This window comes from Pteropus alecto, unplaced genomic scaffold (genome assembly GCF_000325575.1).
Source record: "Pteropus alecto unplaced genomic scaffold, ASM32557v1 scaffold3, whole genome shotgun sequence".
NCBI lineage: Eukaryota > Metazoa > Chordata > Mammalia > Chiroptera > Pteropodidae > Pteropus > Pteropus alecto.
In genome coordinates, this window is record NW_006442484.1 from 34,565,223 (window position 1) to 34,580,116 (window position 14,894).

Here is a 14,894-nt window from a genome sequence, read left to right on the forward strand (position 1 = left end):
AACACATGAGAAGTATATTAAATGGAATAAACAAAGGAATAAACAAAGTGAATAAAGAAGAGGATCACATGCCCTATCTAGAGGACAGGAAAGCCAATCAGGACACTCAAACAGAATGGCAAGAAAAAAGAGGCCAAGACTATGAAGATGATTTAAGGAGGATATGGGACACTATTAAGGCTCCAAATATTCATCTGATCGGCATAAGTGAAGAAAATCAAGATGTTGAACAGTTGTTTGAAGAAATAATATGGAAAACTTCCCTAACCTGGTGAAGGAAATGAACGTAAAACCCCAGGAAGCTCAGAGGATTCGAAAAATCAGGGATCCAAAGAGGCCCACACCAAGACACATAATAATTAAAATGCCAAAGTTTAAATATAAAGAAAACATTATTAAAGCAGCAAGAGAAAGACCAATAATTACATATAAAGGAACACTCATACGACTGGCAGCTGATTTCTCAAGAGGGACTATGCAGAATAGAAAGGCTTGGCAAAAAATATTCGAAAGAATGAAGACCCAGGATATACAACCAAGAATAATTTATCCAGCAAAGCTATCATTTAGAGTTGAAGGACAGATAAAGAGCTTCCCAGACAAAAGTAAACTAAAGGAATTTATCACCACCAAGCCAGAATTACAGGAAATGTTGGAGGGAATTCTTTAAGAAGAAAAAACATGTATCAAAAACAGGAATAAAGAATGGTAACAACTACATTCCTATCAATAAGTACCTTAAATGGAAAAGAATTAAGTGCTCCAACGAAAGGATGGAGTGGCTAAAAGGATAAGAAAACAAGACCCCTACATATGAAAAGGAAGAGAATGGAAAAAGATATTGCTGTGATGAACCTAGACAGTATTAAAGTCAGATAGAGAAAGATAAATACTATATGATTTCACTTATATGCAGAATTTAAGGCATAAAAAGAACAAACTAATCAAAAACAGACTCACAAATATAGTGGACAATTTGGTGATGCACAGAGGGGAGAGGGGTTTGGGTGGCTGGGAGAATGGGGTGAAGGGTTAAAGAAGTACAAATTAGTAGCCGATGGATGGTCACCAGGATGGGAAGCATGGCATAAGTAATGCAATTAGCATTAATACATTGGTTAGGTGGAGGGTCAGGGGAGGGAGGGAGCAATTGGGGATATCATTTTACTAACTATATAGATGTCTAACCAATGTACTGTATACTTGAAACTAATTAAAATTTTAAAACAAATAAATAAATAAATCAGCAACACATGGCTTAAAAGAAAATGTCAATGGAGATGATCATGTAGGGCGTTTTTCCTTTGTTCTATAATGCGGTATACTGCATTGAATGATTTTCTTATGTTTAACCACCTTTACATTCCAGGGATAAATTGTACTTGGTCATAATGCATAATTCATTTAATATACTGTTGAATTCAGTTTATTAGTATTTTGTGGAGAAATTTTGCATCTTTATCTATAGGAATATTGTTTTTTAGTATTCTTTTCTTGTAGTGTCTTTGTCTGGCTTTGGTATCGCAGTAATCCTGGCTTCATAGAAGGAGTTAGGAAGTGTTTTTCTCTCCTCTATTTTTTCAAGAGATTGAGGAGGATTGGTGTTAGTTATTCTCTAAGTGGTAGAATTCACCAATGAAGCCATCTGGTTCTGAACTCTTTGTTGGGGGGTCTTGATTACTTATTTAATTTCTTTATTTGTTATGGGTTTGTTCAGATTTTCTACTTCTTCTAGATTCAGTTTTGGTAGTTTGTTTCTGGGAATTTGTAACATTGCATCTAGATTATCTAATTTGTTGGCACACAATTATTCATAGGATTCTCTTATAATATTTTTATTTCTATTTGGTTGGTGGTAATGTTCACACTTTCATTTATGATTTTTGTTATTTGTTATTCTCCCCCTTTTTCTCATAATCCTAACATTTTGTCAATGTGATCTTTTCGAAGAACTGACTTTGACTTCATTGATTCTATTGTTTTTCTATTTTCTGTTTCATTTATCTCTGTTCTAATCTACTGCATCCCATAAGTTTTGGTATGGTGCAACCTTGTTTTATTTTATCTCTAAGTTAATCTAAGTTCCCTTGTGATTTCCTTTTTGACCCATGGCTGTTTAAGAACACATTGTTTAATTTGTGCATATTTGTAAATTTTCCAGTTTTCCTTCTGTTATTGATTTCTAGCTTCATTTGTTTTGGTTGGACAAACTACTTTGTATGATGATTTCAATATTTTTAAATATATTGAGACTTTTTTTGTGACCTGATATTTGATCTATCCTGCAGAAGTTTCCATATCCATCTGAGAAGAATGTGTAATCTGCTATTGTTGGGTTGAGTGTTCTAAATATATTTATTAGATTTAGTTGGTTTATACTATTCTTCAAGTCTTCTATTTCCTTTTGGATATTCTGTTCTTCTATCTATTATTAAAAATTATGTAGTAACATCTCCAATTGTTATTGTAATACTGTCTATTTCTCCCTTCAGTTCTATCAATATTTGCTTCATGTATTCTGGGGTTCTTTGTTTGGTGCGTATGTGCATAATTGTTATATCTTCTTGATCAATAACTCTTTTGTCACTACAAAATGCCCTTCTTTGTCTCTTATAACAGTTTTTGACTTAAAAGCACTTTTGTCTGATAATAGCATGGCCACCCCATCTCTCTTTTGATTAATAATTGCATAGAAAATCTTTTTTCCATCTTTTTACTTCTAACTTATTTGTGTCTTTTGATCTAAAGTAAGTCTCTTGTAAACAGAATATAATTTGATCATATTATATCATCCATGCTTCCAACCTCTACCTTTTGATTGGAAAAATTAATTCATTTATATTTAGAGTAATTACTGATAAAATAATTACTCTGTCATTTTGCTATCTGATTTCTGTATGACTTATAGCATTTTTCTGTTCCTCATTTTCCCCATTACTGCCTTTTTTTGTGTTTAATTAATTCTTTTCTGTGTACCATTTTATTCCCTTCTCATTTTCTTTCTTTTTTTTTTTTTAAGATTTGTCTTAGTGGTTACTGTGGTGATCAAAATTAGCAACTTAAACAATCTTATAACAATTCAATTTGAATTAATATGAACTTAACTTTAATAATATATAAATACTCTACTGAACAGCTTGGTTCCCTCCTTTCTGTTGTTGTAATCACAAATTTCATTTTTATACATTGCATGCTCATTAACATAAATTTATAATTATTTTTAAACATTTGTCTTTAAATCACATAGGAAATAAAAAGAGGAATTAGAAACCAAAACTATGATTATGCTAAATTTTTTGTTTCCCTTTGTAGTTGTCTTTACCAGCATTAATTTTTTTGTATGACTTTAAATTATTATCTATTGATACTGACTTTAATGTTTCTTGTAGTAGAAGTCTACTAGCAATAAACTCCAGCTTTTGTTTATCTCAGAATGTCTTAATTTGTCCTTCATTTTTTGAAGAATAGTTTTGTCGAAGAATTCTTGGTTGACATCTATTTTTTTCCAGCACTAAATATGTCATCCCACTGTCTTCTTTCCTCCATGATTTCAAAGTGAAATTGACTGTGTTCTTATTGAGCATGCCTTGTACATAATGGGTCACTTCTCTCTTGCTACTTTCAGGATTCTTTCGTCTTTAGCTCTCAGCGTTTTGATTATAACGTACCTCAGTACGGCTCTCTTTGTCTTTAGCCTACTGTTGTTTATTGATCTTCTCAAATATACAGATTCGGTATTTTATCAAGTTAAGAAGTTTTGGCCATTATATCTTCAAATATTTTTTCTGCTCCTTTTCTCTCACTTTTTCAGAGCTTCTATAATGCATATGTTGTTTCACTGGATGTTGTCTCACAGGTCTCTCAGACTCTTCTCACTTTTCTTCTTTTTTCTTTCTGTTCCTCCAACTAGATACTTTCCATTGTCTTATCATCATATTCAGTGACTCTTTCTTCTGCCTGCTCAAATCCATTGCCAAACCCTTCTAGTAAATATTTCGTTTCACTTATTATACTGTTCAGCTCCAGAATTTCTATTTGGTTCCTTTTTATAATTTCTATCTCTTTATTGATGTTTTCATTTTGTTCTCATTATTTTCTTGATTTCCTTGGGTTCTTTGTTCATGATTTCCTTTAGCTCTTTGGGCATATTCAAGACAATTGATTCGAAGGCTTTTTCTAGTAAGCCCAGTGTCTAGGTTTTTTCACGATAAGCTTTTAAAGACATTTTAAATAATAATTATGACTACTTATTTACATTAAAAATCAACTGCATGTAGAATCAGTTACTTAAATTATAGAAATTATCTATATTAGCTAATATTTATTGAGTTCCATCTATAGGGCAGGCTCTGTTCATATATCTTATTGTACACACACACATATACACACAACCTTTGAATCAAGTACTATTGTAATATGCATTTGACAGATGAAGAAACTGACGCATAAGATTAGTAAAGTCATATTGTTAGTAAATGGCAATATCAACATATGAACGAGACTATTTTAACTCAGAATTCTCATATAACCAGCATAAATTAGCCTATCTCAGCTTGAGTTTGCTTTTGGGGGGAAGGGTGGGAAATTACCACTTAGGTCTCAGATTGGTGGTTTCACATTTCCTTAATATTAGCTGTAATAGCCATCTTAACTTCAAAAACATCCAAATGTGCAACTTAGAATTTCAAGTGTGACGCATGTCATAAAAGACAGAGTGAACTAGGAATTCATTGGTGAGCCCACAGTCCTAACCTGAAAGAGGAGTCAAGTGAGGTCTTGCTTACAATCAGATTATTTATTTGAGGACTTTATAGACCAAGTAAAACATAACAGAAAAATCTAGGATGAGGAAACCACATTAGCAAACACCTAAAAAGGATAGAACAGGAAGCATTCAAAGTATCAAAAGAAGCCCAAAAATCACCAGGAAGGAGGATATGAGTCTACAGAAGTAGGAAGAAGCCTCACACCATGCTTAAATTTTGGATTTTATTTTAAGGGTAATATGAAACCAAAGAGAAATTTTAGGCGATACAGAAACATAATAACATTTAGAATTTGATGAGAATAAAAGTGAGAACAATGAGGACACTCATGTGGTAAATATAAATTGGTGGTGGCTTGAACCAGGGATGGCAGGCAACAGAGACACAGTGACAATGAGGCCAGAGTGTGACAATAGGAACACAGAGTATATGTATGTAAGGAATGTTACAGAGTAGTATTCACATGAGTTATCTTATCGAGTAATTGAATGTTGGGAAGTAAGAGTTTTATATCTTTGTTATATGGGCAATGTTCTCTTTCTTCCTCTATTTACATAAAAAAATGAACATTCAATTTTTAATTCTGATTGTATTTACCATTAAATTTAAAGAAACTAAAAGTATGTTCAGTTGTCATAGAATAAGATCCTATCTATCATTTCTTCATTTCTACAAGTAGAAGATAAGAAAATGAGTAAATTAGAAATTTTTCTTTCCTGACACTTCTCTTTCATTCACTTGAGCTTTTGTTACTCTAATCAGGATGTTTAGAACACATTATTATTAAATTATGTATTTATACTTTATATCTTAAAAATTCTTTTTAATATTTTCATATTTGCAACAATTTGTATTTAATCTAATATTTAAATTATTTCAAATATTTATAAATATTTCTTTTATATCAGAATTTCACCTTTGTTTTTTTGATTTTGATCCCTTCTTGACCAACTGAAGTATATCTTTAATTATTTCAGGAAATGAGTGGTATATTTCTGAAACTTGAGGTATCTAAGAATGTCTTTGTTTTTCTTCCTTATGTGAATGATAACTTGGGTGAGTATAGACTTTGTAGGTGAAACCTTTCCCAGGCAACTGTAGATGCTATTCTATTTAACTTATGAAGTACAGTGTTGAAGATAAATCTACTTTTCTTTATTTTTATGACTAATTTTTTTTCTACCTAGAAACTTGTTGAATTTGTTCTCATACTTTAGATACAGGCAATCTTCCCTCACCCTCTCAAGCCTGGACTAAGGCCTCTCCAATGTGTTTTCAGAGTATCCTACTCTTATCCCTATTATAATATTGTAATACCACATTGTGTAGTAATTGCCTGCTTCTCATATGTAGGTCACCCACAATAGCACTGAGTTTTTTTTAAGTAGGACTGTGTCTTAGTCATCTTTATATCCCTAACTTTTAGCATATATCAGGTATTCACAAAATATTTGCTGATAAAATGAATTAATTGGTAAATCATTTAGTATCAAATTATTTTACCATGATAAGTCAGTGTTTGGTCTCTTTAATATGTTTCATAACTCATTGAGTCCTTTTATCTCTGGTTTGGATCAAAGTATTACTTCAGATATCTTTTGATATATTTTTCATTATTTCTGTTCCATTTACTCTGATCTCTTCTTCAGGAAGTTAGAGCACTATCTTTCCGCTACTCCATTTAATGGTTTTCATCTATTTGTCCTTTCCAGTCACATTTTAAGAGAGTTTTTCAAGATTTAACTCTAATCATTGATTTAAAATACTGCAGTACTGACTCCATACTTGATTATATCCAAATAATGTTTGAATTTTGCCATTGCAAGTTCTATGTCCTTACAGCCTTAACTTTTTCAACTTCGTTTTTACTTCTTCCTGCATCTTAACTAGGTCCCACCCCCCTTATCTTAGTAAAATGTCTTATATTTCATCACTTATTTCATAGAAAATGCAAGCAGTTATTTCCATTTACTTATGCTTCTGGTAAACCATTTCCAAAGTGTTCACTTTCTCTGCATCTTGAGGACTCTGTACTTCCTTTATGCAGCATAATCTTTTCAAAAGGATACTTTGTCTTATATTTACTCATTCTAAGCCTTGTGTATGCTTTACTAACCAGATGTATGGATTTTCTTTGGTTCTTCTCATTACCTGCCTTATTTCTATTAGTTTCTTGACCTGAGAGACAAGTAGACATGCATACATCTCAGTTAAATTTAGGCCTGAAGCTGATATTTATCAATTTTGTCACTATTGGTTTTGGCCTATAGTGGTATCTCTCACCTTTATTGCCTAGTTGTTTTACTATGAAGAGAAGAATTTCTGGTTAATCAGAAATAATCATTGCTCTTTTCCTTGATAGGAGCCATATGTGAATAATAAAACTCCTAGTGAGAGTCAAACACACAGCTGTCTGCCCAGCCCCTTTTGTTATTGGCCTTGCATATCCTTAAATACAGAATATCACATCTATCAACTCCCACTGAAATTATGTTGGTGTATTTCAAACCACAGGTCCAAAATGGATAATAGAGAGAAATACTAATGGGGGACACTGGGGCAAGGAGGTGTAAAATATTACTTGTAGGTAATGCATAGTAGTGGGGTTACTGTCCATTTCATTAGAAGGTATCATGAGGCAGATAGTTTTCTTACTATCCTTCAGGCCAGCAGATTTGATCACCTTCAAACAACAAAGTTCAAGTCCATTTCAGCCTCACTGTTGTTACAAACAGTGAAAATCCTGTCAAATTTCATCACTAGTTTTCTTGTCAGCAGGGTTACAGCCATTCTTTTGATGACCTTTTGTAACAGGAAAAGGCACCCCTCTGCGGAATATTCAAGCCCAAGGGGGCAAGGCTGGCAAGTGAGCACCTCTTATAGCTGGATGCCCTGTCCAGGGTACAGCCTGCTCAGCCATACACACTGAGCCTGGTCATCAATCCTACCTTTCGATGCTATTATGAGTTCTCATATTTTTCTGATTTTTCATCAGGCATTTAGTTTAGGGAATCTGAGACACAAACAGCTAGTCCAGATGTCAGCCTAAATCAGAAGTCAACCAGATTCTATTAATAGTGATATTTCACATCAAAGATTTGAGTGAGATCATTGATGCATACCTGACATTCCAAGTTATAGTGTTTATATTGGCAGCTTTCCTTATCCCAAGATTTGTATTCAGAATTCTCAATAAAATATTAAGCAGTTTTGAAAATAGGTCCTAAAATATTTTTAATAAGCCTGCAGCTCTCATTTTCATCCTACTCTACCTCCACAGTACTGCTTGTTAACCTAAGGTATGTAGAAGTATGAGTAAAGAAAAATTGGAGTAAAATGATATCATTAATTTAAAAATAATTTTAAAAAGATTTCCTCAAATAAATGTCTTAACTCAATCCATACTCTTAACAAAATATACTATATGTCAATTCTAAAAACTTCATCATCATTCTAGAAAAAGGAAAATGTTTGATGCTATTTTAGCATAAAATTTATCCATCTACCCCAGCATTCATACATGTTTCACACACTGAAGAAGTATGCAACCACTTTTCTACATAACTACAACATCATGGGAGTAGAAAGAGAGAAATATATACATTTAATAAATGTGTATGTTTAATTTTTTCTTCCTTATTCAAAGTTTTTAGCACTTCCATATTTTAAATTTGTATGCATTCAGTTTTAGATTCTAAGTGTATTGTTAAATTCTACTACTTTAATTAGAAATCACCAAGCATCTCCTTCAATATTCTCCAAACCAGTGCTAGATAAGTCGGACTTCATTAAAATTAAAATTTCCTGCTCTCCCTAAGACATTGTCAAGAGAATGAAAAGCCAAACCACAGACTGGGAGAAAATATTTGCAAAAGATGCATCTGATTTTCTGGAATAAACAAAGAACACTTAAAATTCAACAATAAGAAAACACAAACAACCTAATTTTGAAGTGGACCAAAAACCTTAACAGATATTTCACTAAAGAAGATATACAGATGGCAAATAACCATATGAAAAGGTGCTCCACATCATATGTTACCTGGGAAATAAAAATAAAAACACAATGAAATACCACTACATACATATTAAAATGGCCAAAACATGGAACAGTGACACCACCAAATACTAATAAGAACATAGAGCAACAGAAACTCTCGTTCATTGCCAGTAGGAATGTTAAATGGCACGGCCACTTTGGAAGACAATTTGGCAGCTTCTTATAAAACCAAACATATTCTTATCATACAATCCAACAATCATGCTCCTTGGTACTTACCCAAAGAGGTTAAATATTTATGTTCGCGCAATAATCTGAACACTAATGTTTATAGCAGCTTTACTCATAATTGCCAAAACTGGGAAGTGACCAAGGTGTCCTTTAGTAGGTGAGCAGATAAACTGTGGTACATCCAGAGAATGAGATATTCTTCAGTGCTAAAAAGAAATGAGCCATTAAGCCATAAAAAAAAAAAAAAGAAAGAAAGAAATGGAGGAAACGAAATGCATAATACTCAATGAAAGAAGACAATATGAAAAGGCTACATATTGTATGATTCCAACTATGTGACATTCTGGAAAAGGCAAAACTGTGGAGACAGTGAAAAGATCAATGATTGCCAGAGATAGGTAGAGCACAGAGAAATTTAATAAAAGGCTACATATTGTATGATTCCAGCTATGTGACATTCTGGAAAGGGCAAAACTGTGGAGACAGTAAAAAGATCAGTGATTGCCAGAGATAGGTAGAGCACAGAGAAATTTTAGGGTAGTGAAGCCACTCTAGTACAGAATAATATTATAATAATGGATATATGTCATTACACATCTGTCCAAACCTACGCAATATATATATACGTACACACTAAGAGTGAACCTTAATGTAAATTATGGACTTGCAATATATATATATATATACGTACACACTAAGAGCGAACCTTAATGTAAATTATGGACTTTGAATGGCAATGATATGTAAATGTAGGTTCATCATTTGTGACAAATGTACCACTTTGGTGGGAGATGTTGATAATAAAAGAGATTTATTCATGTGTTGATGAAAGGGAGTATATGGGAAATCGCTGTACTCTAAAAAATAAATTCTTGTTTTTGTTTTTGTTTTTTTACACCTACAGCACCTGGTATTCCTAGGTGGTCTCCCATCCAAGCACTAAGTACTAACCAGGCCCGACCCTGCTTAGCTTCTGAGATCAGACGAGATTAAAAAGTAAATTCTTTAAGAAAACAGTTTTGTGTTATCACATTTAACTCAACTATCACAAGAAAATTGTTCAACTGGTCACACTGTTATATTCAAAAAGTTTGTTTGTTAAAAAAAAAGTTTTTAAAACTATGTTTGGCTTTGGCTTTTAAAAATAAGTCCAATATTTTAAAACACACTGCAACTTGGCAAGTATGTAAATCCTTGAATTTATCAGCTTAAGGGAAAAAGTGCAAATGTCCATGGTTCAGAAGCATAATTGGGGCAGCCAGAACCTGATCCTCCTGCTCTAATAGAGAAAAGAAAAGATCACAAGATGCTGGAATCCCTTCGGGAAATAGCAGCTTCTAAGTTAATGGACCATATGACCAGTAAAGAAAAGCAGCTCAATAACTCCAGACCTAGGCTTGAACATTTCAGAATGAATAAAATATCATGGGCTGAAGATCTTCTTCAGGCACATCTTGGCCAAGATCACAGGGACAGGAGAATTCTCAACTTAGGAAATTTCATCAAGTCTATGGATATACAGTTATTTTCTAGCGCAGGCTCTGTCTGACAAAAATATGGTCTTTTATTCATGGTCATTTTAATTTTGCCTATCAAATTGCTGCTTCAACGAATTTAGTATGCTTATTGTTGACTGTGAGGTCTTTTCAAAACGCCACTAACCTATGTCAAATATGTGCAAAAGCAGTGAGAGTTTAAAAAATATTTTTAAGTAATAGGTCATCGCCATGGAAGATTCTGGGAGTGCGACATGCATTCAGCCAGGTACACTCATGCTCCACTCAATGTGAAGAGTCCCTGCCTTCACTGTTCTCAGAAAGCTTTCACATGTGCTATGGATTTGACTGCTCTCTTTTCCTGAAGGAAATCCCAGGAAAAACTTTGGTCGTGGGAAGGAGCCAGCATAATATGAGTGACTTGGGACAATATCGTTCAGTTGCAGAGCCTTCTAAACTTTACCACGTGCTTTTGCTTACATTACCGGATTGATCTATCAAGTGAAGTATGTTGTCATTGTCCTCATTTGTCATAGAAAATTAAGGTTCATTAGGTTAAGCAACTTGCCTTTAGCTTAGATACAGCAGGTATCAGAGCTAAAACTGGGAGTATAGTCACTTTTCTTGAGTTGTCTAAAATTTCTATCTTGGAGAATATTAAGCATGGCTAGGAAATGGAAAAATGGGGAGGTCTCAATTCTTGGGAAATTTTCTAATAAAGGTCTTGCTTTTTCCAACTATTCAACTTTGGCAAATTCATTTAGTGAAAGGAGTTACTAGTTGGGGAAAAATCCAATGGGTGTGTGTGGGGCGGGGGTTTCTCATAGTAGGGCCTTAATCACCTTAATCACTTTCGCAGACGGATCTGTTGAAAATACGGGGTACTGGGCTTTCACCCAGTTGCTCTGAACGCCAGGAATCTCTAGGAGTGAGTTGGTAGAATCTACACTTTCAACAAGTCGTTAGGTGTCCGCTAACTACCATAAAGGATGATGTTAGACCTGTTACTTACTGTTTGACAAAAATCTAGCTAAGAGCTTCAGGTGACCTTTAAATTTGACATTTGACGCCTTTCAGTGGCTGTTTACCCGGCGAGGTGGGGCGGGGCTTCGTCGAGAAGGGCGGGAGGGGCGCGGCCGGGCCGGGCGGGGTGTAGGGTGATGGCTTAATGGCACCGCGCGCAGGCGCTGCCCTCTGAACTGGAACGGAAAACAACTTCCGGTTGGAGTCACTCGGCCAGGCGCCGCGGACACGAAGCGTAAGCGATTGGCGCGGAATCCCCAAACTGTGAGTAAGAAACTTCGTGAGCGAGTTGGTGTGTCCCTCCCGTCGAGCATGGCGACGGAGAACTTGTGTGTGTGAGTGAGAGGGATGCGAAGGCAGTATGGGAGCCGCAGGGAGAGAAGCCGAGTTGCTGCGGAGACCACCGGTTCTCAGAATGAGGAGGGACCGTGCGAGAGAAACCACCGGGGTCAGCGTCTCGGAGCGGACCCAGGAGGGGCTTTCCGGGCCCGCGACGTCAGCGTCGCAACGACGTCCCCCGCCGCAACGTTCAAGGGGGAGGGGGTTTCTGCCCCACGCTGATTTGACTTCGCTGGGAAACCGGGGAGGCAGGGCTTGCGATGTCAGGGCGAGCAGTGGGCCCCGCCAGCGTGTCGCAGGCGTCTTTCGGGTTAGGGGCTGCCTTCCAGAAGCTTTCAAAAACTTAATAGGTTCTTTCTGTTGTTTTTCCCAAGGTTGTTGCACAGTTCTCTCTGCTTTCCTGTGGGGTGTCATCATAGCCTTGTCGATGAGAAGTTGGGTAACTTCCCCGAGGGTCACGGAGGTAATGGGTGGCCGAGGCGGAAAGAGCAAAAGCAAACCCTGCCCCTAGTGGGAACCCAGGCAGTAGGTAAAGTCCCCACCCCTGTGTAAACTGATTAGCAACGAGTTACAAGTGTAAAAAGCTGTGCTTGTCAAGAGCTGAGGATACTCAAACGAAAGAGTAGTACTTTGTGAAATACATCGCAGATATTTTCAAAAACTACCAGTCTTTTGGTTTAAAATGTCCAGGTTTTGTATTGCTAAAGGTAGTCCCCACTCAAAAATTATGAAAATATTTTCCTATATTGTCTGTTAATCCTTTTTATAGTGTTTTTATGCTTTACTCATTAAAACATCTGAAATTTATTTTTGTACATCGTTTAAGGTAGGGATTTAGCCGTTTCTCTTGAAATCAATTCCTTCCCAACTAGAAATACTACCTTAAAGTAGGAAATTTTTATGTGTACATGGGTCTTTTTTTTTTTTTCTATTGCTTCGTTCTTTTTACAAATACTAATCTCTTTGATTATGGCATTTTTTTAGTAACTCATAAAGCAAGTCGCTCTTCATTTGTCTTTTTCGAAGTTTTCTAGAATATTCATTCTCTTTAAGGTAAAATTTAAAGTAAACTCTTCATCTTTCAATAAAGTAATCTTTTGGGATTTTAGCTATTATGTATTTTCCAATAAATTTTATTTCTCAAAAAAGTGTCTTTACTATTTCTAGCTTACTAGGATTTTTGCAGAGAATGGATTTTGAATTGTATCCAAAGTCCTTTTTTTTTTTTTAATCTGTTTGCATTGGCTAGTGTTGACTGTTCATTTGATCTATATATTTCTTGTTCTTAGGACAATCTTCTTAAGTACTCCTTAACTAAACATTTTTATCAGGAATGTATTCGTCGTATGGCTTTTGGCACCCGTCATGACCTAGCATGTGGTGTTCTTCTTTGACCTACTAGGATAGTGAGTTATTTTAGTGGATTTCCAGTTTGTGAACCAAGCTTACACTTGCTCATGGAGTAATATTTAAGCATGTAGGTTCCTTTTTGGTAACATTTTTTTAATCAATAATTGAGTTTCATTTGTAGTCTTTGTGTTATCTTTGTCAAAGTTTGATATCAAGGTTATGCTGGTTTCTGAAGAAGAGCTGCGAAGAGTTCCTTCTTTCTCTGCTCTGAAGTAGTTTAGGTAGCATAAGAGCTCTCTGTCCTTTGAAGATCTGAAAGAATTCACTCATGAAATCATTTTGGCCTGAAAGTACATGGTTCTTAAAACAACAATATTGAGCAGAAAGATCCAGAACTTTAAACAAATCTCTTTTAGAGTAAATTGAAATAAGTGAAAGGGTCTGAAACACAAGTAATGTTAAGAACAAAGGAGAGCTATTGTACTGATCCTGATAGTATTTTTTTTACCCCTTTCCCCCAACCGCACCACTTTTTTTCCCATGGTCAGGGAAAATACTGTACCAGCTGAGGCTGATGATAAAATGTATTGCTGTTCTTTGTCCTCTATTCCAGTTACATTATAAAATAAAGAGTGTTGTTTCTACGTGGATAAGTTCTTCTATGCCCTGAAAGAAACCAGGAGTGAAACTCAACTGGAAAAGCATCAGTTTGTTTGTTGTCATTAGCTTCCCATTTTTGCCTGTAAATTTCTTACGTTAGAGATAATAACCAAGCTGGCATTCTTCTATAGCCAGATCCCATAGAGTGGTTTCAAAATGAATGGGCGAGAAAATACACAAGCTCAGCATGCTTGTACATATTTAAATATGAATTGAGAATCATTGGCACAGTGCAGATATGTATGTGTTATGTAGGCAGGTATATGTGTGTTGTGTGCTTTATATGTATACACACATATAAAACAGAGCTGGTCTCTAAGGAATACAGTCTCACCAAAGCCCACCTTTTTACTCCACTAATAGTTTACTGTTAATATGTGGATAATAGTGTATTATGTAATCTTATATAAAATTACGTTATTAACTTATATAAAAGATGATTTAAATAACGTTGACACTATCAAGAAAATGACCTTAGGCAGGTAATGTAATTTAGCAATGTAGATCTGTGAACTATGAAGGATACTTCAAGATCCTCATAAGTGTAATTTACAGAGGGATGCAGTCATTATGTGAATGCTTAGATATTTGAGTATTTTAATTGATCTTCTGTTAATTTAGAAAAAAATAATTATTGACATGATTTGAGGGAGTGCCCTATGATGAAGAAAGATTGCATGTTTCTAGAAAAAAATAATTATTGACATGATTTGGGGGAGTGCCCTATGATGAAGAAAGATTGCATGTTTCTTTAAAACCATACCCATTATCCAAAAGTAAATGATAAATAAAAATAGTCTATTGATGCAAAACTTCACTATTCTAATATTCTGGTGTGAGGCTTTAGCTGTTACTACTATGTATCTGTTTTGTTTTCTAATACCTTATAAGCATGAATATTACTGTTTCATTTCAGCTCCTTTATGTTTAATTATATCAAGCCAAGTTTTAGTCTCTGTTTCCTCTAGGATTTATGCAGTGGCTCCCATTTCCCCCCTGACATCTTGTAGGCATGCTTCTATGATTTTC

At 34.9% G+C, this 14,894-nt stretch overlaps 1 protein-coding gene across 7 annotated transcripts in view; it reads left to right on the plus strand.

Moving 5' to 3' along the window:
• The first annotated feature begins 11,656 nt into the window (after positions 1-11,656).
• TANK (TRAF family member associated NFKB activator) overlaps positions 11,657-14,894 on the plus strand; it is a 63,622-nt gene continuing 60,384 nt past the window's right edge. For 4 of the 7 annotated variants that reach the window (XM_006921118.3, XM_015596422.2, XM_025039462.1 and 1 more), the window contains exons 1-2: positions 11,663-11,780; positions 12,230-12,384. The gene's annotated coding sequence lies outside the window, so the exon portion shown is untranslated. Of the gene's footprint in view, positions 11,781-12,229; positions 12,385-14,894 lie in introns of all 7 variants that reach the window. The other 3 variants (XM_025039461.1, XM_015596421.2, XM_006921117.3) reach the window with 3 other exon arrangements.